Here is a 25,078-nt window from a genome sequence, read left to right on the forward strand (position 1 = left end):
AATGGGTTGAGGTGTAGATAAAATCAGATCTCGTTATTTTATCACTTTGTGTATACACACATGCTTCCTTATCTTATATCTGTCTGTAAACCAAAGACCAATATCAAGACCATGATTAAAAAAAAATCACCAGTCAAGATGTGGTTTTCCATGCCAACACTAGCAGCGGCAGCACTCATGGAATTCTATTTAAAAAGGGGCTGTCCCTGCAAGTGTCACGATGTCTTTCATACAAATAATGAGAGCTATTTATGGAAATTAAGGCCTAGATTTAGAGTTTGGCGGTAGCCGTGAAAACCAGCGTTAGAGGCTCCTAACGCTGTTTTTAGGCTACCGCCGGTATTTGGAGTCAGTCAGGAAAGGGTCTAACTCTCACTTTCCAGGCGTGACTTTTCCATACCGCAGATCCCCTTACGTCAATTGCGTATCCTATCTTTTCAATGGGATCTTTCTAACTCCGGTATTTAGAGTCGTGGCTGAAGTGAGCGTTAGAATTCTAACGACAAAACTCCAGCCGCAGAAAAAAAGTCAAGAAAATACAAGGCTAGATCAGTTACTTCCTGGTTTGGATATTCACTAATGTATATATATTTTAATCTAGATTGGTTAAAGGGACAGTATACTGTAAAATAGTTTTTCTCTTAATGTATTGCCAATGGCTTTTAATACCAGCTGAGTAAAAAAATATCTGAGAAAATGCAATTTCATGTATATTTTTGTATATGAATACGCTAGTTTTGTGCTTTGAAACCACAAACTATTAAAATGGGTTGAGGTGTAGATAAAATCAGATCTCGTTATTTTATCACTTTGTGTATACACACATGCTTCCTTATCTTATATCTGTCTGTAAACCAAAGACCAATATCAAGACCATGATTAAAAAAAAATCACCAGTCAAGATGTGGTTTTCCATGCCAACACTAGCAGCGGCAGCACTCATGGAATTCTATTTAAAAAGGGGCTGTCCCTGCAAGTGTCACGATGTCTTTCATACAAATAATGAGAGCTATTTATGGAAATTAAGGCCTAGATTTAGAGTTTGGCGGTAGCCGTGAAAACCAGCGTTAGAGGCTCCTAACGCTGTTTTTAGGCTACCGCCGGTATTTGGAGTCAGTCAGGAAAGGGTCTAACTCTCACTTTCCAGGCGTGACTTTTCCATACCGCAGATCCCTTTACGTCAATTGCGTATCCTATCTTTTCAATGGGATCTTTCTAACTCCGGTATTTAGAGTCGTGGCTGAAGTGAGCGTTAGAATTCTAACGACAAAACTCCAGCCGCAGAAAAAAAGTCAGTAGTTAAGAGCTTTCTGGGCTAACGCCGGTTTATAAAGCTCTTAACTACTGTGCTCTAAAGTACACTAACACCCATAAACTACCTATGTACCCCTAAACCGAGGCCCCCCCCACATCGCCGCCACTCGATTAAATTTTTTTAACCCCTAATCTGCCGACCGTCACCTACGTTATACTTATGTACCCCTAATCTGCTGCCCCTAACACCGCCGACCCCTATATTATATTTATTAACCCCTAACCTGCCCCCCACAACGTCGCCGCCAGCTACCTACAATAATTAACCCCTAATCTGCCGACCGCCACCTACGTTATCCTTATGTACCCCTAATCTGCTGCCCCTAACACCGCCGACCCCTGTATTATATTTATTAACCCCTAACCTACCCCCCACAACGTCGCCGCCAGCTACCTACAATAATTAACCCCTAATCTGCCGACCGCAAAGCGCCGCCACCTACGTTATCCTTATGTACCCCTAATCTGCTGCCCCTAACACCGCCGACCCCTATATTATATTTATTAACCCCAAATCTGCCCCCCACAACGTCGCCTCCACCTCCCTACACTTATTAACCCCTAATCTAACAAGCGGACCGCACCGCTATTATAATAAAGTTATTAACCCCTAATCCGCCTCACTAACCCTATAATAAATAGTATTAACCCCTAATCTGCCCTCCCTAACATCGCCGACACCTAACTTCAAACATTAACCCCTAATCTGCCGACTGGAGCTCACCACTATTCTAATAAATTTATTAACCCCTAAAGCTAAGTCTAACCCTAACACTAACACCCCCCTAAGTTAAATATAATTTAAATCTAACGAAATAAATTAACTCTTATTAAATAAATTATTCCTATTTAAAGCTAAATACTTACTTGTAAAATAAATCCTAATATAGCTACAATATAAATGATATTTATATTATAGCTATTTTAGGATTTATATTTATTTTACAGGTAACTTTGTATTTATTTTAACCAGGTACAATAGCTAAAATAGTTAAAATAATTACAAAATTACCTGTAAAATAAATCCTAACCTAAGTTACAATTAAACCTAACACTACACTATCAATAAATTAATTAAATAAAATACCTACAATTACCTACAATTAAACCTAACACTACACTATCAATAAATTAATTAAATACAATATCTAATCGGAACAGCCAATAGAATGCAAGCTCAATCTGATTGGCTGATCGGATCAGCCAGTCGGATTGAACTTGATTCTGATTGGCTGATTCCATCAGCCAATCAGAATTTTCCTACCTTAATTCCGATTGGCTGATAGAATCCTATCAGCCAATCGGAATTTGAGGGACGCCATCTTGGATGACGTCCCTTAAAGGAGCCTTCATTCGTCGGTAGTCCGTCGGGCCAGCAGGATGTTCTGCGTCGGAGGTCTGCAAGATGGATACGGAAGAAAGAAGATTGAAGATGCTGTTGATAGAAGACTTCACCTGGATCATGGACCTCTTCAGCTCCCGCTTGGATGATGACTTCAGCCGGATCATGGACCTCTTCAGCTCCCGCTTGCATGATGACTTCAGCCGGATCATGGGCATCTTCAGCCCCCCGCTTTGGCTTGGATCAGGACATCGGAGGAGCTCTTCTGGATCGATCGGTGAACCTGGTATGGTGAAGATAAGGTAGGAAGATCTTCAGGGGCTTAGTGTTAGGTTTATTTAAGGGGGGTTTGGGTTAGATTAGGGGTATGTGGGTGGTGGGTTGTAATGTTGGGGGGGGTATTGTATGTGTTTTTTTTACAGGCAAAAGAGCTGAATTCTTTGGGGCATGCCCCCCAAAGGGCCCTGTTCAGGGCTGGTAAGGTAAAAGAGCTTTGAACTTTAGTAATTTAGAATAGGGTAGGGCATTTTTTTATTTTGGGGGTCTTTGTTATTTTATTAGGGGGCTTAGAGTAGGTGTAATTAGTTTAAAATTGTTGCAATATTTTTCTGATGTTTGTAAATATTTTTTTATTTTTTGTAACTTAATTCTTTTTTATTTTTTGTACTTTAGTTAGTTTATTTCATTGTATTTATTTGTAGATATTGTATTTAATTAATTTATTGATAGTGTAGTGTTAGGTTTAATTGTAGGTAATTGTAGGTATTTTATTTAATTAATTTATTGATAGTGTAGTGTTAGGTTTAATTGTAACTTAGGTTAGGATTTATTTTACAGGTAATTTTGTAATTATTTTAACTATTTTAGCTATTGTACCTGGTTAAAATAAATACAAAGTTACCTGTAAAATAAATATAAATCCTAAAATAGCTCTAATATAAATATAATTTATATTGTAGCTATATTAGGATTTATTTTACAGGTAAGTATTTAGCTTTAAATAGGAATAATTTATTTAATAAGAGTTAATTAATTTTGTTAGATTTAAATTATATTTAACTTAGGGGGGTGTTAGTGTTAGGGTTAGACTTAGCTTTAGGGGTTAATACATTTATTAGAGTAGCGGTGAGCTCCAGTCGGCAGATTAGGGGTTAATGTTTGAAGTTAGGTGTCGGCGATGTTAGGGAGGGCAGATTAGGGGTTAATACTATCTATTATAGGGTTAGTGAGGCGGATTAGGGGTTAATAACTTTATTATAATAGCGGTGCGGTCCGCTCGGCAGATTAAGGGTTAATAAGTGTAGGCAGGTGGAGGCGACGTTGAGGGGGGCAGATTAGGGGTTAATAAATATAATATAGGGGTCGGCGGTGTTAGGGGCAGTAGATTAGGGGTACATAGGGATAATGTAAGTAGCGGCGGTTTACGGAGCGGCAGATTAGGGGTTAAAAATAATATGCAGGGGTCAGCGATAGCGGGGGCGGCAGAATAGGGGTTAATAAGTGTAAGGTTAGGGGTGTTTAGACTCGGGGTACATGTTAGGGTGTTAGGTGCAGACGTAGGAAGTGTTTCCCCATAGACAACAATGGGGCTGCGTTAGGAGCTGAACGCGGCTTTTTTGCAGGTGTTAGTTTTTTTTCCAGCTCAAACAGCCCCATTGTTTTCTATGGGGGAATCGTGCACGAGCACGTTTTTGAGGCTGTCCGCGTCCGTAAGCAACTCTGGTATCGAGAGTTGCAGTGGCGTTAAATATGCCTGTACGCTCCCTTTTTGGAGCCTAACGCAGCCATTCTGTGAACTCTCAATACCAGAGTTATTTAAAAGGTGCGGCCAGAAAAAAGCCAGCGTTAGCTACGCGGGTCGTTACCGACAAAACTCTAAATCTAGCTGATAGATTGTATTACTTAAAGGGCCAGTAAACCTAGAAAATAATGTTATATAATTCTGCACATAATACAGAATTATATGACATTATATCAGTGCTAGCTTTATATAACATAATATTGCCGCTGGAATTTTTATTAAAAAAGAGGATTTTTCAGACCTGCCCTCTGTGCTCTACTGAGCGGGTCTGGTTTTCCCTCTGAGGGCAGCTGTCTAGTCACAGCCTGGCCCGACTGCGCCATTACACTCAATGTAGCTCACTCCCGCTGTCAGACAGAGAACCCCTCCTTTTTAATAAAAATTCACAGGTAATATTATGTTATATAAAGCTAGCACTAATATAATGTTATATAATTCTGCACTATGTGCAGAATTATATAACATTATTTTCTAGGTTTACTGGCCCTTTAACTATCCTACACCCCACTGGGAGTGAAATTTCTTTTGCTGGCTGTGTTTACATAGCATATCAGAAGCCTATACCAAAGTATAGGTGGGGATACTACCGGCTAAATCAGCTATTTCACATGCCAAAATAAAGGTAAATGAGCTCTGAGGCGTGAGGGATCAAAATCAGGACTGATTCAACTAATTCCTCTGATTTATTAATCATTCAGTGTCAAATGAGAGGTAAGGTATGGAGCGCCCAAGATAAATATGAAGGACCTGGCCGACACTAAAATATCCCCTCCAGGATAAATAATATATAAAAAATAAAAATAAATTGACAGCGCTAATAAGCTAGGGTCAAGTATAAATCTATACACACTCTACTGGGAGTAATATTTCTAATTAATATATGTAATCAAGATTTGTAACAACAGATACAAATTAATGCTTTCTATTATTATCTGGTTTATATATATATATATATCCCCCCCACCCACATTGTATCTGTTGTCACAAATCTTGATTACATATATTAATTAGAAATTTTACTCCCAGTAGAGTGTATATAGATTTATACTTGACCCTAGCTTATTAGCGCTGTCACTTTATTTTTATTTTTTATTAATCATTCAGGCCAAGCGAGGCTGATGGAGGACATCTCTTGATAGAGAAGCAAGGTCTGTGGGTATGTTTTGTTTATTTTAGTAGAATTTATAGGAAGATTATATTTTAGGTGCTTGATTCATCCCTTGGGTGCTTGGAGCTTTCCCCTGACAGCAGTAAAGTAGGAAGTGTCATAACAGGAACTTGTTTAAGAGAGTAATTTCTGTCCCTGGTGCAGTAAGACGTGCTGTACCTTTAACCTCTTACGATCCATTGGAGGTCACTTAACGACCAAGGACGTGCCTGGCACGTCCTCTGGGGTTTGAAGCTCTGGAAGCGAGCTCTGTGGCCCTCTCTGCATCGGCCAGCGATGGTGCAGATCGTTGGTGGATGGGAGCAGCTACAGGGAGGCGGGTGGGTGGCCCATCGCTGGCAATCTTCCGGCCAGCAGTCGGAAAAGATCCGGGCTTTACAAATTCAAAGTGGTAGGACAGGGTGGTGGGTGGGAGAGGAGGGGGGAAATAATTTCTAAAAATAGATCTAGGAGGGGGAGGGTATGCAGGGGGGCAGCTACACTACAGAAAAAAGTGGTTATTTAAAAAAAAAAAAACACATTTAAGTGCAAAGTGGATACTGGCAGACAGCTGCCAGTACCCAAAATGGTGGGGGGAGGGTTAGAGAGCTCTTTGGGGGGGGGGGGGGGATCAATGAGGTTGAGAGCTAAGGAGAGATTATACACAGTAGAATATATATATATATATATATATATATATATATATATATTTTTTTTTTTTTTAATGAAAAAATGAAAATAAGCCTTTTTTTTTAGTACTGGCAGACTTTCTGCCAGTACTTAAGATAGTGGGGAGAATTGTGGGGTGGGGGAGGGATGAAAGCTGTTTGAGAGGGATCATGGGGTGGGATGTGTCAGGTGGGCGGCTGATCTCTACACTAAAGCTGGGCATATTACAAGTGTGGTGCGCAGCGGCATTAATTACCAAAAAGCAACCCCAAAGCCATATATGTCTGCTATTTCTGAACAAAGGGGATCCCAGAGAAGCATTTACAACCATTTGTACAATAATTGCATAAGCTGTAAATAATTTCAGTGAGAAACCCAAAGTTAGTGAAAAAGTTAACGTTTTTTTTATTTGATCGAATTTGGCGGTGAAATGGTGGCATGAAATATATCAAAATGGGCCTAGATCAATACTTTGGGTTGTCTACTACACTAAAGCTAAAATTAACCCTACATGCTCCCTACAAGAATACCTAATTAACCCCTTCACTGCTGGGCATAATAAATGTGGTGCACAGCAGAATTTAGCAGCCTTCTAATTACCAAAAAGTAATGCCACAACCATAAATGTCTGCTACTTATGAACAAAGGGGATCCCAGAGAAGCATTTACAACCATTTGTGCCATAATTGCACAAGTTGTTTGTAAATAATTTCAGTTAGAAACCTAACGTTTGTGAAAAAGTGAACAATTTTTTTTATTTGATCGCATTTGGCGGTGAAATGGAGGCATGAAATATACCAAAATGGACCTAAATCAATACTTTGGGTTGTCTTCTAAAAAAATATATATACATGTCAAGGGATATTCAGGAAATCCAGACAGATATCAGTGTTCCAATGTAACTATTGCTAATTTTGAAAAAAAAGTGGTTTGGAAATAGCAAAGTGCTACTTGTACTTATTGCCCTATAACTTGCAAAAAAAGAAAAGAACATGTAAACATTGGGTATTTCTAAACTCAGGACAAAATTTAGAAACTATTTAGCATGGGTGTTTTTTGGTGGTTGTAGATATCTAACAGATTTTGGGGGTCAAAGTTAGAAAAAGTGTGTTTTTTTTTTCATTTTTTTCATGATATTTTATAAAAATGTTTATAGTAAATTATAAGATATGATGAAAATAATGGTATCTTTAGAAAGTCCATTCAATGGCGAGAATAACGGTATATAATATGTGTGGGTACAGTAAATGAATAAGAGGAAACACAAACACTGCAGAAATGTAAAAATAGCCTTGGTCCCGAACTGTCAGAAAATGGAAAAGTGCTGTGGTCACTAAGGGGTTAAGGAAGCCTAAAATATCAATTAGGCCTTAATTGTAGTAGTATTTATAAGCTTTCTGTTTGCAACCTGATGCTGCTTGTGTATTGAGTGTTCTGTATTAACCCCTTGTTTTGGACTGATTTGGTATTTTACTTTAACTTGTGGGTTTTTTTTTTACTTTGCATTTATTAAATGTTTTTCCATGTGAGGCTTTGACCTGGATTGCCTGATTTTGAATTTCCTTTTTCTCTACCTTAGCATAGTGACTTGCAGTTTACTTTTGTATTTGACTATTTCTTTTGCACCATTGTTACTGTTACTTGAATTATCAGTGCATTTTACCTTGGATGCCACTGCTTTCAAGAGATCTCTTTTTAAAGGGACAGTAAAGTATAAATTAAACTTTCATGATTCAGATAGAGCATGCAACTTTCCAGTTTGTTCTCTTGGTAATTTTTATTGAAGAGTAAAACTAGGTAGGCTCATAAGAGCACAGGAGTGTGCACGTGTCTTTAATACTCTGGTGCTATAGAGTACTAAAGTCACGTGCACACTCCTGAGCTCTTATGAGCCTACCTAGTTTTACTCTTCAATAAAAGATACAAAATGAACAAAACAAATTTAATAACAGAAGTAAATTGGAAAGTTGTTTAAAATAACAAGCTCTATCTGGATCATGAAAGTGTAATTATGATGTTATTGTCATCTATGTCTTCATCTATACTAAACTTTTACAAAGAAACTAAATTTAGTCTTGTTGGTCTCTTACCCCTAGATCCTGCTCGGTTACTGTGTCTAACTTGCAGTGTCCCAGTAAGGTTTTGTGGTGTCACGCCGCGCCGCTCTAGCCGTTGCTAGTGGCGCAGCATCTCCTTCCCTGCTCGTAGCCAGGGTTTGTGACAGATCCGGATGCATGCGGCGCTGACGTTATCGCTGCACGCTCTCCTCTTCCTGATATCGGTCCGGACACCTGGCCGAATCCTGCGACTATGTAAGTGTCAGCACAACGATCTATCACTGCCCAAGTATATATGTTACCTTGTGTGCTCCTGGGTGTGATAGATCGTTGTTTTCATTTAAAGCCGACTCGTGTTTGATCCCTGCCTGTCTGACTACTCTACCTGCTTTAACCCTTAAATTACTGGATTGATATACTGTTGCTGAACCCTACCTGTCAAACCACTCTGCCTGCTATAACCCTTAACTACTGGATTGATATACTGTTGCTGAACCCTGCCTGTCTGACTACTCTGCTTATTAATCCCTGTTGTTCTGGATTGCCTATTTGTTGCCGAACCCTGCCTGCCTGACCTTTCTAGTGGTGTGCCCTTGGACTGCTTTACAGTTGCCAAATCCTGCCTGCCTGACCATTCTAGTGGTGTGCCCTTGGACTGCTTTACTGTTGCCAAATCCTGCCTGCCTGACCATTCTAATGGTGTGCCCTTGGACTGCTTTTCTGTTGCCAAACCCTACCTGCCTGAGCATTCTAGTGGTTTGTCCTTGGACTGCTCTGCCGTTGCCGCTGGGGACTGTCCAGCCTGTGGTGAGTGCCGCCTTCCTCTTCTTACTAACTTTCTCTGCTCTGGGTTGTTCCCTATTATTCCGGCTCGACGCCGGGATAACAAGACTACTGGCCGAGCTCGGTCTGAGAGAGGAATATCCCACGAGCATTACATCTGGTAATTGTAGCCTCTCAACCATTGATTTCAGCTTGTTTTATTCTGGACAACAGTATCCCACATGACACTGGTAAAGACACAGGCACAGCCAGGAAAAACATTAACTGTTTGTTATAGGAAGGTTTAAGGTACTGGAAGAATTGTGCTTAAGTTGAGTCAAGTAGACATATGTGGGTTTAAATGGAATGATAAGGTAGAGTTGTAGAGTTAATACGGTAGGTGTCATCATGTGGATTAATTATTATTGGAATCATGCCAGTGTAGAGTTAATGGGGTGGAAGGCTGGGCATTATAGGGTTAGTAGAGATATGGTAAGGGGTTAATATGGGGTGGGGATTATTGTAAGGGGATTAACATAGGACAGGGGTTAGTATGCTAAAGGGATAACATAGGATGGGAGGCAGTATGATAAGGGGTTAACAAGGGGTGGGGGCTAGGCAGCATAGCATGGCAGTAGGGACAGTATGTGAGAAACTGACACAGGTAGGGTTAATTGTAAAAAAGGGAAAGTTGCAGCAGGAGTTCCTAGAGCAGGAGGTGGTTTGTGACGCAGAGGATACACCAGTATATGTAAATGAAATAAGATAAAGCCCAGCAAAGATGAAAATATTGTTTTATTTTAACTCCCAATAACCTCGGCTATTGCCTTGTAATGCCACTCATGGATTATCTATGTGCTAATCACAACTTCTGCTCATATCTAAGGAACACAAAACAACATTTTCTATTATCCATATGTAAAAGCTACAAAATATTTCTTCATTTAAAAAAAAAAAAAAAAGATGCATTTAATCTAAAATGAACTCGAAATAAAAGTGCACAATACAAACTGCTGCTAGATAAGCCTCTGAGTCTAAAAACAAGTACATTCATCTGTCATAGATATTGCAAAGAACGCAGCTTTCTATGCCCCTTAACAATGAATCTGATTGCATAAAGCGCAGCAAGCAGTCAATGTGTCTCTCAATGTTTTTTTCTCTAAGAATATTTCCCTCAAATGTTATTCCTTTGTGTAGCGCTGTATTGTTTTGGGTGCTATAAATAAAAATAAATAAATAGCTAAGATCCTCAATTAAAGGGATAATCTGCTCAAGGAAGCAGCTGATATGAGCTTGTTGTATTCAAAACAGCTACAGGAAGACCCTTTCAAATGGGCTGCTCACTTTCACCTCCACTTGGAAGCTGATATCTGCTGCTGCCTCTTGATTACATAACTTTTCAATAGCCATTGCTACAGTAATTAACTTTTCAGTATAGATGGTGGTTTCAACAGGCAAAATAAATCATCTCACATGACAAAATAAAGGAAAATTATCTATTTGTAAACAATGTAATACTGTCCAGCAAATGGATCATATTAAAGGGGAATACATATTGCAGTGCCATGTTCCTTTAAATTCATAATTAAATTACCACATACTATGTTTAATTAAGGGGATAGAAAAGTCAAAATTAAAGTTGCATGATTCAGATAGAGCATGTCTTTTTAAGACACTTTTAAATTCACTTATAATTTCAAATGTGCTTTGTTTTCTTGGTATCCCTTGTTGAAAAAGAATACACACATATCCTACACTACTTGGAGCTAGCTGCTGATTGGTGCCTGCACACATTTGTTTTTTGTGATTGGCTGACCAGATGTGTTCATACAGCCGACAGCAATGCAATGCGGTTCCTTCAACAAAGATTAACAAGAGAACAAAGCAAATTTGATAATAGAAGTAAATTGGAAAGTTGTTTAATATTATATGTTCTATCCAAATCATGAAAGAAAATGTTGGGGTTTCCTGTCCCTTTAAGCAAATAAAAATAACAACACCAGCTTTTATTATTTAATTTGTCTGCATTTCCTGCAATTTACAATCAGAGATCCTAGAGTGAATTGTGCATAACCATATATGCTGCACTGTCCCTGCTACACGCTACAGTGCTAAATGAACTAAGAGGTCTCTCTAGCTACATTATCAGTCACTATATTATTCTCTGACACTGATTCACTAAAGCTCACTCATGAGAGAGAAAAATATGCCAGTATTACTCTCTTTAATAAACGCCAAATGCACAGCTGCCTTACAACTATTCTATATATATGTGGCATGTTACCAGTGTATATACATATATAAAACAGCTCATGAGTGGGCACTTATAAAGGACAGTGTCATATGATCTGGCCCAGAGCTCTATGTCACTTCTGTTTTATTTATTCAAAAGTTTATTAACAGCATTTTAATTTCTTTCTATTATCTAATTTGCTTCATTCTTTAGGTATCCTTTGTTAAAGAAATAGCACTGCACACGGGTGAGCCAATCACATGAGGCCTTTATATGCAGCCACCAATCAGCAGCTACTGAGCCTATTTAGATTTGCTTTTCAACAAAGGCTATCAAGAGAATAAAGCAATTTATATACATTTGAAAGTTGTTTAAAATTGCATGCTCTTTCTAAATTATAAAAGAAAAAATGTGGGTTTCATGTCCCTTTAAATGTTACCTGTTTAATTCATACATTTTTCAAATGAAACTTCCTTTGTACTTGCAACTTCTATACTGCCCACAGCTCATCATCAGAGGTCATAGTACACCAGATATTATGTTATCAGTGGAAGTGCACTCCAGCGCTCATTGCTCAGGGGAAAGATGCACAATGCATCCCTTTAAATTATACAGGTTTTAGCATTTATTACCCTACTATCTGTTTCCATCTCCAGCTCTATGTATGCTGCAAAGAAAAACCCCATGGTTTTACTGTATATGCAGCATGCATGAGCAACAGTCTATCTTCCTTAAAGCGACAGGAAACCCCAATTTTTTTCTTTCATGATTTGGATAGAACAAACAATTTTCAAATTTACTTCTATTATCAAATTTGCTTTATTCTCTTGTAATTATTTTCTGAAGGAACAGCATTGCACTACTGGCAGCTAGCTGAACACATCTAGTTAGCCAATCACAAAAGACAATTGTGTGCAGGCACCAATCAGCAGCTAGCTCCCACTAGTATCAGATATGTGCATATTCTTTTTCAACAAGGAATACCAAGAGAACAAAGTACATTTGAAAAAAGTGAATTTAAAAGTGACTTAAAATTGAATGCTCTATCTGTATCATGTAGGCTTATTTTTTTAACGTTGCTATCCCTTTAATATTCATAGTGTTATTTATAAAGCACCAACATGTTCTGTAATGCTTTTACAATGTATTCAATATTTACACAATTGCCAGACATTTACAAATTGTTATGAAATAAAAGAAAGTAGAGGGATTTGCCAGTGAATAGGGATGGGCGAATGTGCTGAAAGTGTATTTCCTTTGGTAGAACGAATAGTCTTGTGGACATTCGTTTTGGACAATAACTAATGTTATTTCCAATTTTCGAATGTTCATAATTAAATCAATTTTTCACATTTGAAATTTCGAATGTAACATTCAATTTAACAAAACTTCAATAGTTTGTGTGGTAGGGAATTTAGTAAATTGATACATAATAGATACAAATATATCACTTAAAATGTTTCTAATTCAAATATTATATTTAAAGGAATAGTAAACCCAAAATGTTTCTCTCATGATTCAGATAGAGCAGGCAATTTTAAGCATCTTTCTAATTTACACCTATTATCAATGTTTCTTTGTTCTCTTGGTATCTTTATTTGAAAAAGCAGGATTGTTAAAGTGATAGTAAAGTTCAGACTATAAGACTGTTGCAATAAAACATATATTAGTTTGCAAGTAAAACCACATCATTTTTTTTAAAATTGTATATATATATATTATAATAAAGGGTTTATAATCCTAATCGGTATTGTCTGTTCCTCCATCCCCCTTAATTTCCTCTTAATTTCCTCTGGCTGGGTTGTGATGTATAGATCAGTCATATGCACTCTCTACATAGGCTTTCTATGGGCTATAAAGGGGCTGGACTTCAAGATTGTCAACTGAGACACATGTTGATTGGATGGTCACTGGAATTGTTATTAAAAAAAAAAAACAGTTCATCCATGTGGGCCGGCATAACATTATAATATAAGCATTACTATATGTACTAATGTAACTCTTTCACAGATGGTTTTTTTTAAAAAAAAAAAAAGGTACACATATACTTTTTAATGGCAAAGATTACATTTCTGGCATTTGATTATTTAAAGTTTACCATCACTTTAAAGAGAGCATTAGAGATACTATTACAAGTATATTGATTCAAATTTTTCGAATTCGAATATTACATAATTCCAATCTAATTATTAGAAAAATTTGAATAGAATATTACATTGAAAAAAGCATTAAAAATACTATTACATTAAACAAATGTTAGAATGTTGTACAAACATTCAAAATTCGAAAATTGCAAAACATTCCCCATCCCTACCAGTGAGTCTAAGAACATTTACTCTGCAGATATCTTCAAACTTATTTTGGAGCTTTGGGGCACAATTTTCTGCTTGCTACTTATTCATTTGTTTTTGTCAAGCATTTTCAGCAAACATTTCACAGCTGTCAACCGAGATCTGCTACTACAGCAGTGCCCATTAGCTCATGCACACTGGATTATTTTCATAAATGTGCCGTCTGGACAGCCAAGCAATAATCTTCCAAAAGCTCCCTACACCTTACATCTTACACAGGGCATGGCAGTGACAGGACAAACAAACTTTCGAAAATTGAGGCTTGTTACCAGTGTACTGTCAACATTTCACATATTATTTATTGTACAATCGTAATTAGGGTCTATGAAATTATTTTCTATTAATAGAATGTAATAATTATTAAATGTAATAAGTATCTATCCACATCAAGATTTAGCTACAAGTATATTATACAAACATATTAATTATTGGTGGACATACATCTATGTATTGGGAACATTTTTAAAAAAAAAACAGGTATAAAATGCTTTAACTGCTTGGGACCAGAAAAAGTTTAGACTATGGATCACTTTGGATTTCAGAATATTTGCAACTGTAAAATGAGACAGTTAGAAGAGGGGATGAGACCAAGTGTAAATAATTATATCTTCTGTCATTTAGGCCAGTGTTTTTCAACCAGTGTGCCGTGGCACACTAGTTTGCCGTGAGAGATTCTCTGGTGTGCCACGGCAGACTGACAACAGTGTGACATATTTTTTAAATTTTGTTTATTATTTATTCTGGCCCGTTTTTTTATTTTGAGTGAGATGATGACTGAGGGTAACTGCGCAGCGACAGGAGGGTAACTGCGCAGCGACAGCTCGCCTCCCTGACTCGTGTTCACACTTGGAAGGAACCCCCACCCACCACAACATGTGCCTAGTGCCAGCTCTACACTCAGCACCACGCAACACTTCAATCCCCCATACATGCTGGCGCAGCTTTGCTCTTCCTCCAGAACGGTTCCAGCCAGGTCACGTCACTCACGTTCCTTCTCAGCACAAGGAACATGACTGGAGGACTGGAGACTCACTGGAGAGGAAGAGGGAGATGCTCCACATATAATCTTGTGCTCCACAGATAACACTTTTCCCGGTGCGCGCGCGGGGGGGGGACTTTTCTCAGTGCGGGGGTGTCCTTCTTTCAAATTTTGAAATATTGGGAGGTATGTGACAGGCTCATTAGGCATCATTTACAACCATGACATATTGACATTCATTCACAGACGCTCATTATGATTGTTTGTGGATGAATGTCAATATGTCATTTATAGGGGGCGGAGCCAACTTTGAAGCCAGACGGTCGCACTTCTTAACAGCTCTATCCATACTGTACACAAAAAACTAAATTTGCGACTGTCTGTGCCCAAATGTCCATCTATCTAACCACCATTGCAGACTTGAAGCCTCAGCCGCTCTTACCAACCTCTTTCTTTTAGAAGGGAGCAGTACTGCGGCAACAGATTCCTAAAACCCTAGTGCGTCTAACACCGCATACGCGGCCTGCAGCAGCCATCTTGCGGCCTGATCAACACCTCCAACTATGAACTGAATCTAACTAAAGATTGGTACTTTGTAACCCCCAACTTAGGGCACCGATAGCTTGTCTAAACATGGAGGACGCAGATTACATTATGGGAAAAATACATATCTTCCTAGACAGTTGCAGTGCTGCATTCGGACATCATGTGTCATCGGAGCCTAAGCAGGCAGAGACAATGCCCACAAACCACGCTACTTACTCGCTCATCTCTGATGTCTCGCAAAATAGAGGAACTGCAGGACTTCTGAACTCACTGTTTATTTGGCACCAGGTCCAAAGTTCTGATGAAATTAATCACGGAGTGGCTGCATCCCGCATGAATAAAGAAACAGCAGGGAACAAAACCTACACGGCTGAATGCCCATGGCTCCCAGGCGAAGCCGTCCTAACTTACACACCTTCTGCTGCAATAGACCGTGAAATGCCTGAAAAATATCGGGCGTCTTATGCTGTGCTTGGCGGCGACCCTGGAGATCAACCCCAAGCAATTCAGATTAACGGAGTCACAGCCTGGAAGGTCTTGTACTTTATCTGCCCGAAATTGGTCCTTTGTTCCGGTGGCCCCTTCCAACACTACCCATACACCAAAGACCAGGGTTTCAGCATGTTACCGCAGAAGGGTCTACCCGGAGACACACAGCACAAAAGACTTCCATTTCTGGAGGCAATGGAGGACATAAAATCAGGCATTGGCTAAGTTTCCTGTAGAAATATGTTTTCTATCTTTTATTTTTTGTTTGTGTGGGATGACAGGTTTTTCGTGTCTAGGGCAGTTCACCTAATTCAAAAGTTGTATATTCTACACCGTTATTGTGTTCTCTTGCTTATACCACTGTTTATTATTGACTGTCAAGATTGCTTGTTATAGAGACAAGATGAGCTCTGTGAAACCAAGTCATACCTAAATACTCTAGGGTGCATCTGCTTCCCAGTCACGTCTCTAAATAGTCTGGGAATTAGTTATATTACCGAGTGCGTGCAATATGTCTCTGTACAAAACTTGATTACAGTTATATAGTTTACCGCTTTTATATAGTGAATCTACAGGTGTCACTGTTCGCTAGTTACTTAGCCATGATTGCAATGTTCAATGTTTTTCTTCCTTTTTTTTTTCCCTAGTTGCACTTAATTTGTATATGTTAGCAGCGACACATCACATTTACTGATATTAATAGCTGAGAACCCTCATATTCTTCCACATCCCCATCCAGTACTTAGCACACCTTTGCTGAAGTAAAACATACAGCTGTGAATCTGTAAATAGTGATCTCTGAACATACTTTTGCACCACCTATTCTCTCAGCTCTAGTTAGCCTAATCTACACTTACTTTTGCTAGGTTGGTGCCACCCTTTGATTCTATTAGTCTGCACACAGATATAGCACAACAAACCTTTTCCCCTTCAAGTGTACGCTACCCTGATAGGTTCAATCTCAAGTAAATCTTTCTCTACATTAGCGGCAAGACTGCTCCATGTTCTCCCCCTACCCTGCCTGCAAGGCTCAGTATATTCTATTTTATATCACATCCTGTATGTCTATCTAAGTTCTATTTGATAAAGTACCTAGTGCTTCCTTGGTCACTTAACAATTTGGAGTTCTACAGTTTAACATGATGCAATTGTGTGTTTACGTTTGGAGGTTTTTTTTGCCTTCACTGGGACTCCTTTTCTTTATAAATTAAATGCTTGATATTATTTCTAGTGATGGACACCTGTATATTCGTACAACTGTTTGCATTGTTTTATTCTCTTTACCTTGGTCGTACAGGCGTAGTCAGCGGCCGAGGCTGCGCCTTCACAATTAATGTCTAGAAATATAGGTGTTCCATTATGTTTATTTGATACATCCCTTTATTGTCATGATGTTCCCCCAAGATTGACATTTATTCTTTTCAAAGTGTCATTTGCTCCCATGCTGCTCCAAGTTATAAGACCTCCTACCACCTTATCAGCAGCCTTTTATAGATAGGTATGTTTTACTAATATCGATGGTATGTACAGAACTTAGTTACCATAGGAGGGCTTGTTTACTAACGCAGGCAGGACCTGCAATAATATATAGAACTACAATCATTCCCCTTTACATGCTATTTTGCAGCTACATGACCCTTGTTTTCCGCAACATCTTGGATCCCTGGGCTTTATGGAACAAGGTATCGCTTTCACCCATACCTATTTAGCTCTTACTCACACCGATATAATGCTTTGATGTATTGTAGCCTGTTTATTTTAAGTCATGTCGCAGAGATGTTTCCCACCCTCTTCAGTAACTAACGGCTCTCTCATATATACCTAGTTTATATTATTAAAATTCCCACCTCCTCCCCCCCTCACCCTCATTTTTTCAAATAATATACCTCCTAACTTAGGAGGGTTATCTTAGCGGTGTATCTCGCTTGTACCGCACCCTTCCCATTCTCATATTCATATATCCTGCAGTGCAATGTGATAATGACCATATTTTTCTCCCAAAGCTCTGCAGGTTTGTTTAGCACTTTTTGTTAATAATACAAAATTAAAAGAGAAAAACAGGGTTTCTCATCTGAGATCCAAGAGAGATCTCAATCTATTTGAATTTACCTACTATAACTATGTCAGTAATGCATCATTATAAGGCCCTAGAGTGGCCCTTTAAATTGTCCAGTAGGTTTATAGTCTTAGAGGCAATTGTTGTGCATTTTAAGATTATGTTATGTCATGCAATGTAATTATACACTGTATTTGTATTTTCTTCCAATGACATTTTTTGTATGTTTGCCTTGTTTGAAACCTTAATAAAGAATATTTAAAAAAAAAAAAAAAAAAAATGTCATTTATAGTTTGTGGAAGGCATGGCATGACAGCACAGTACAGTGTATGTGTATGTATGTATGTATATATATATATATATATATATATATATATATATATATATATATATATATATATATATATATATATATATATATATATATACAGATAGATAGATAGTTAGATATACTGTATTAGGCTACAATGTGTGATTTTGTAAAATTTTGGGATGGTGGTGTGCCACAGGATTTTTTAATGTAAAAAAGTGTGCCACGGCAAAAAAAAAAGGTTGAAAATCATTGATTTAGGCAATATTTTAATGTAATAATATAGCTTATACATGTTGCCTAATGGCCAGATTTATCAAAGTCCATTGGAAAGGGGCATTCATCTTCATCCCTGTTTCCCTGGCATTGCATCCCCAAATTTATTATTGCACACCACGGCTAGTGTGCAATGCTGCCCCTGCTCACGCACAAGCAAGGGCTGTCAATCTCCCAAGTCGGGGAGATTGAGATACGCCACATAGCAAGTGGCGAAGTGGTTTAAGTTTGATGACTGCTGCTTCTTAACTCACGGCTGCAAGCTTATTCATGCAAGCCTGCAGCAGGAACTTTTGATAAATCTGGCCCTAAAGGTAGTTTTATATAATAATAATAAGAAAGCTAATATTTGTTTTAAATAAAAAAATAAACACTAGATTTTAGAACACAAAAAAACAAAACAAATCAAAGACACAGGAAGAAAAGATTGTGACTTACTGGTAGAGAAAAATTGTATTTTTAAATTTTTTTACAAAATAAATATTAATGAAAAATTGTGGATTTTGGACTAATTACGGATTTTGGTATTCCGTATTTGGGGATTTGTGCTTGTAATATATTTGAAAGGAACAGTCTACTCTAGAATTTTTGTTGTTTAAAAAGATACATAATCACTGTATTACCCATTCCCCATTTTTGCCAACACGGTTATATTAATATACTTTTTAGTGGTACACCCTTAGTGGTACACTACTTTTTAGTGGTATACCCTTCTAATTAGATTTCAGCAAAGATTATGCCATCCTGTTTAACTCTTCCCTGCTATGCACTTCTCATGGTTTCCCATACCCCACTGCGTTACTCGTCTCCATTGCTATTACATTAGTGGACAAATCTTACTATCACAGACAGAGAAGACCATGAGGCTGCTTATATTATACATTACATTTGAGTCAATGCCCCGCAAAATTATGGAGCGGCAATATCCAATAAAGGGCAGTAGATAATCTAACTGGACACACTTCCCTTGTGCTTATATAGAGCTGCTGGTATTTTACTTATTTTGTGTGCTATGCTTCATACAATTTGAGTATCCAGGACATAGAATAGACCCAACCCAGCTCCAGAGATAGGGGCAACACTCTTAAATCTTACAATAATTTCTATAGATGATAGTATTGTTTTCTGTTTTTTATCTGTTGTCAGTTAGGGCCCCCTACTTATAGCATAGTGACCTCCATCTCCCCTCTCTATCTGCTGTCTGTATTTGTCTATAAGTCAACTGTCCAAGTCTCAGAACAAGTTTCCTACACCAGCCCCAGTTATGACTTTTATTACAACAGATAATACTTTATGTTTATTATAAAATCTGAGGTTACTGTTAAGAGATCCAAGGTTACTGTTAGGAGATCCAAGAGTGGTCTCTTTACTCCATTATACCTTCTCTTATATCTATGTATGTTCCTTGATTTAAGTTCCAAGACTCAGTGACCATCTAGGTTTCCTAGGGAAGGTTCCTTTATGAACAGGCATCATATTCTACTTCTGCCATTTCTAATTATACACTATTCTGTTGTTGCAAAGTGCAAAAGGTATACCATATTACTATGGATTTATGTGGGAATGTTTATTTTATTTTTTGTACTGTATGGTAATTTGTGTTATATGTTACATTGTCTGTATGTCTGACTTATGTACCTCAATAAAAACAATTTGTAAAAAAAATAAATAAAAAAAAATAGGCAAAACTATACATTTAAAAAAAAACTTTATGGGCTATATAAATAGATCATCTACAAAACATTTATGCATAGAAAAAAATGAGTGTATAATGTCCCTTTAAAGGGCTTAGAAATTAGCATATCATTTCTACCTAGGTTTAGCTTCCAACTAGGAATACCAAGAGAACAAAGTAAATTTGAAGATAAAAGTAAATAGGAAAGTTATTTAAAATTGCATGCCCTATCTTAATCATGAAAGTTTGACTAGACTGTTCCTTTAACAATGAAAATAAAAAAATAGATTTTAAATGTCATTCTATTTGATTCTTTTCCTCTGTAGTTTTACACCTCCACATTCTGAAAATTGCTGTATTATATAATATATTCTTATTATTCAATTTTGTTGTTTTATATATTTACGTGTGTCTTAGCTATCGTCAAATGTATTCCTTAAAAAAATGAGCAACCTCCTTCTCTGTAATATAACTCGGAAATCCCCAAGTGAATTGTTTGATGCGCTGCCCCACTGTTTTGGAATACATCGTAGCTAATATCTGCCAAGCAGTCTCTGGCTCTGCGTACTACTGTTCCTTGAGACAATCAAACTAGTAAGGACATGACAGTTCCAGTCCATTTCCTTTAAAGGGATATGAACTACTCTGAGATTTTAATATAAAATGTTAGATTACGCTTATTAAAAAACACCTTTGCAATATACATTCATTATTACTTTTCCCCCTTTTCTTAGAATTTAAAGGGACACTAAACACTTTGGCCTAGATTTGGAGTTTTGTCGGTAAAGACCCTCGTAGCTAACGCCGGCTTTTTTCTGGCCGCACCATAAAAATAACTCTGGTATTGAGAGTCCACATAAAGGCTGTGTTAGGCTCCAAAAAAGGAGCGTAGAGCATATTTAACGCAGCTTCAACTCTCAATACCAGAGTTGCTTACGCAAGCGGCCAGCCTCAAAAACGTGCTCGTGCACGATTCTCCCATAGAAAACAATGGGGCTGTTTGAGCTGAAAAAAAACCTAACACCTGCAAAAAAGCCGCGTTCAGCTCCTAACGCAGCCCCATTGTTTGCTATGGGGAAACACTTCCTACGTCTGCACCTAACACTCTAACATGTACCCCGAGTCTAAACACCCCTAACCTTACACTTATTAACCCCTATTCTGCCGCCCCCGCTATCGCTGACCCCTGCATATTATTATTAACCCCTAATCTGCCGCTCCGTAAACCGCCGCTACTTACATTATCCCTATGTACCCCTAATCTGCTGCCCTAACATCGCCGACCCCTATATTATATTTATTAACCCCTAATCTGCCCCCCACAACGTCGCCTCCACCTGCCTACACTTATTAACCCCTAATCTGCCGAGCGGACCGCACCGCTATTATTATAAAGTTATTAACCCCTAATCCGCCTCACTAACCCTATAATAAATAGTATTAACCCCTAATCTGCCCTCCCTAATATCGCCGACACCTAACTTCAAACATTAACCCCTAATCTGCCGACTGGAGCTCACCGCTATTCTAATAAATGTATTAACCCCTAAAGCTAAGTCTAACCCTAACACTAACACCCCCCTAAGTTAAATATAATTTAAATCTAATGAAATTAATTAACTCTTATTAAATAAATTATTCCTATTTAAAGCTAAATACTTACCTGTAAAATAAATCCTAATATAGCTAAAATATAAATTATAATTATATTATAGCTATTTTAGGATTTATATTTATTTTACAGGTAACTTTGTATTTATTTTAACCAGGTACAATAGCTATTAAATAGTTAAGAACTATTTAATAGCTAAAATAGTTAAAATAATTACAAAATTACCTGTAAAATAAATCCTAACCTAAGTTACAATTAAACCTAACACTACACTATCAATAAATTAATTAAATAAACTACCTACAATTACCTACAATTAACCTAACACTACACTATCAATAAATTAATTAAATACAATTCCTACAAATAAATACAATTAAATAAACTAGCTAAAGTACAAAAAATAAAAAAGAACTAAGTTACAAAAAATTAAAACAATATTTACAAACATAAGAAAAATATTACAACAATTTTAAACTAATTACACCTACTCTAAGCCCCCTAATAAAATAACAAAGCCCCCCCAAAATAAAAAAATGCCCTACCCTATTCTAAATTACTAAAGTTCAAAGCTCTTTTACCTTACCAGCCCTGAACAGTGCCCTTTGCGGGGCATGCCCCAAGAAATTCAGCTATTTTGCCTGTAAAAAAAAACATACAATACCCCCCCCAATATTACAACCCACCACCCACATACCCCTAATCTAACCCAAACCCCCCTTAAATAAACCTAACACTAAGCCCCTGAAGATCATCCTACCTTGTCTTCACCTCACCGGGTATCACACCGATCCTTCCAGAAGAGTTAAAATAATTCGTCCAGAAGATGGAATCAGCCAATCAGAATCAAGTTCAATCCGATTGGCTGATCCAATCAGCCAATCAGATTGAGCTCGCATTCTATTGGCTGTTCCAATCAGCCAATAGAATGCGAGCTCAATCTGATTGGCTGATCGGATTGAACTTGATTCTGATTGGCTGATTCCATCAGCCAATCAGAATATTCCTACCTTAATTCCGATTGGCTGATAGAATCCTATCAGCCAATCGGAATTCGAGGGACGCCATCTTGGATGACGTCATTTAAAGGAACCGTCATTCGTCGTTCAGTCGTCGGCCAGGATGGATGTTCCGCGTCGGAGGTCTTCAGGATGCTGCCGCTTCGCTCCGGATGGATGCCGCTTGGATGAAGACTTCAATCGGATGGAAGACCTCTTCTGCCCCGCTTGGATGAAGACTTCAGCCGGATCATGGACCACTTCAGCCCCCCGCTTGGGCTTGGATCAGGACATCGGAGGACCTCTTCTGGACGGATCGGTGTGATACCCGGTGAGGTGAAGACAAGGTAGGATGATCTTTAGGGGCTTAGTGTTAGGTTTATTTAAGGGGGGTTTGGGTTAGATTAGGGGTATGTGGGTGGTGGGTTGTAATGTTGGGGGGGGTATTGTATGTTTTTTTTTACAGGCAAAAGAGCTGAATTTCTTGGGGCATGCTCCGCAAAGGGCCCTGTTCAGGGCTGGTAAGGTAAAAGAGCTTTGAACTTTAGTAATTTAGAATAGGGTAGGGCATTTTTTTTATTTTGGGGGGCTTTGTTATTTTATTAGGGGGCTTAGAGTAGGTGTAATTAGTTTAAAATTGTTGTAATATTTTTCTTATGTTTGTAAATATTTTTTATTTTTTGTAACTTAGTTCTTTTTTATTTTTTGTACTTTAGCTAGTTTATTTAATTGTATTTATTTGTAGGAATTGTATTTAATTAATTTATTGATAGTGTAGTGTTAGGTTTAATTGTAACTTAGGTTAGGATTTATTTTACAGGTAATTTTGTAATTATTTTAACTATTTTAGCTATTAAATAGTTCTTAACTATTTAATAGCTATTGTACCTGGTTAAATTAAATACAAAGTTGCCTGTAAAATAAATATAAATCCTAAAATAGCTATAATATAATTATAATTTATATTGTAGCTATATTAGGATTTATTTTACAGATAAGTATTTAGCTTTAAATAGGAATAATTTATTTAATAAGAGTTAATTAATTTCGTTAGATTTAAATTATATTTAACTTAGGGGGGTGTTAGTGTTAGGGGTAGACTTAGCTTTAGGGGTTAATACATTTATTAGAATAGCGGTGAGCTCCAGTCGGCAGATTAGGGGTTAATGTTTGAAGTTAGGTGTCGGCGATATTAGGGAGGGCAGATTAGGGGTTAATACTATTTATTATAGGGTTAGTGAGGCGGATTAGGGGTTAATAACTTTATAATAATAGCGGTGCGGTCCGCTCGGCAGATTAGGGGTTAATAAGTGTAGGCAGGTGGAGGCGACGTTGAGGGGGGCAGATTAGGGGTTAATAAATATAATATAGGGGTCGGCGGTGTTAGGGGCAGCAGATTAGGGGTACATAAGTATAACGTAGGTGGCGGCGCTTTGCGGTCGGCAGATTAGGGGTTAATTATTGTAGGTAGCTGGATGCGACGTTGTGGGGGGCAGGTTAGGGGTTAATAAATATAATATAGGGGTCGGCGGTGTTAGGGGCAGCAGATTAGGGGTACATAAGTATAACGTAGGTGGCGGTCGGCAGATTAGGGGTTAAAAAAATTTAATCGAGTGTCGGCGATGTTGGGGGACCTCGGTTTAGGGGTACATAGGTAGTTTATGGGTGTTAGTGTACTTTAGAGTACAGTAGTTAAGAGCTTTATAAACCGGCGTTAGCCCAGAAAGCTCTTAACTACTGACTTTTTTCCTGCGGCTGGAGTTTTGTTGTTAGATGTCTAACGCTCACTTCAGACACGACTCTAAATACCGGAGTTAGAAAGATCCCATTGAAAAGATAGGATACGCAATTGACGTAAGGGGATCTGCGGTATGGAAAAGTCGCGGCTGAAAAGTGAGCGTTAGACCCTTTTTTGAGTGACTCCAAATACCGGAGGTAGCCTAAAACCAGCGTTAGGAGCCTCTAACGCTGGTTTTCACGGCTAACGCCAAACTCCAAATCTAGGCCTTTGAGATTGCAATTTTAAAAGGATATTAAATAGTGTTCCTTTAGTAAAAACAAATATGTTAAATCAAAGTAAACATTAAAAGTAAAAGATTGTGTAAAAAAACAGGAAACAACTTACTTGCTTTCTTGCAAAATAAGCACTTAGAATTTCTCATTGTAGCCCCTGCCCTCAGGGAGATAAAAAAGGAGACATGTTTTGAACTTAAGTTGCATTCTGCCTCTACTGAGAATGAGCAAAACAGACATCCTGTCTCTCTATCATTATCTGAATAGTAAGCCAGGTCATGTTACTCTAAATGTTTTATAACATCAAGCTAAATTATCTTTCCTGTAGAAACCACAGCCTCCTTAAAATACATACTGCAATGATATATTTTAAGGATAAGACACTGCTTGGTGTGTTCATTATTACAGCAATGAAACAGACTGTTGAATATACCTTTAAGTTTCAGTC

The 25,078-nt window shown here is 37.9% G+C and overlaps 1 protein-coding gene across 4 annotated transcripts in view; it reads right to left on the reverse strand.

The window, feature by feature from the left end:
* LOC128659268 (serine-rich adhesin for platelets-like) overlaps nucleotides 1–25,078 on the reverse strand; it is a 224,252-nt gene that overhangs the window by 12,387 nt on the left and 186,787 nt on the right. For 2 of the 4 annotated variants that reach the window (XR_008402319.1, XR_008402321.1), the window contains exon 1: nucleotides 5,785–5,967. The exons of 1 other annotated variant lie outside the window; for it this stretch is intronic. The gene's annotated coding sequence lies outside the window, so the exon portion shown is untranslated. Of the gene's footprint in view, nucleotides 1–2,769; nucleotides 2,850–5,784; nucleotides 5,968–25,078 lie in introns of those variants that run through there. One more of the 4 variants, XM_053712944.1, reaches the window with a different exon arrangement.

Source organism: Bombina bombina, chromosome 5 (genome assembly GCF_027579735.1).
Source record: "Bombina bombina isolate aBomBom1 chromosome 5, aBomBom1.pri, whole genome shotgun sequence".
Lineage (NCBI taxonomy): Eukaryota > Metazoa > Chordata > Amphibia > Anura > Bombinatoridae > Bombina > Bombina bombina.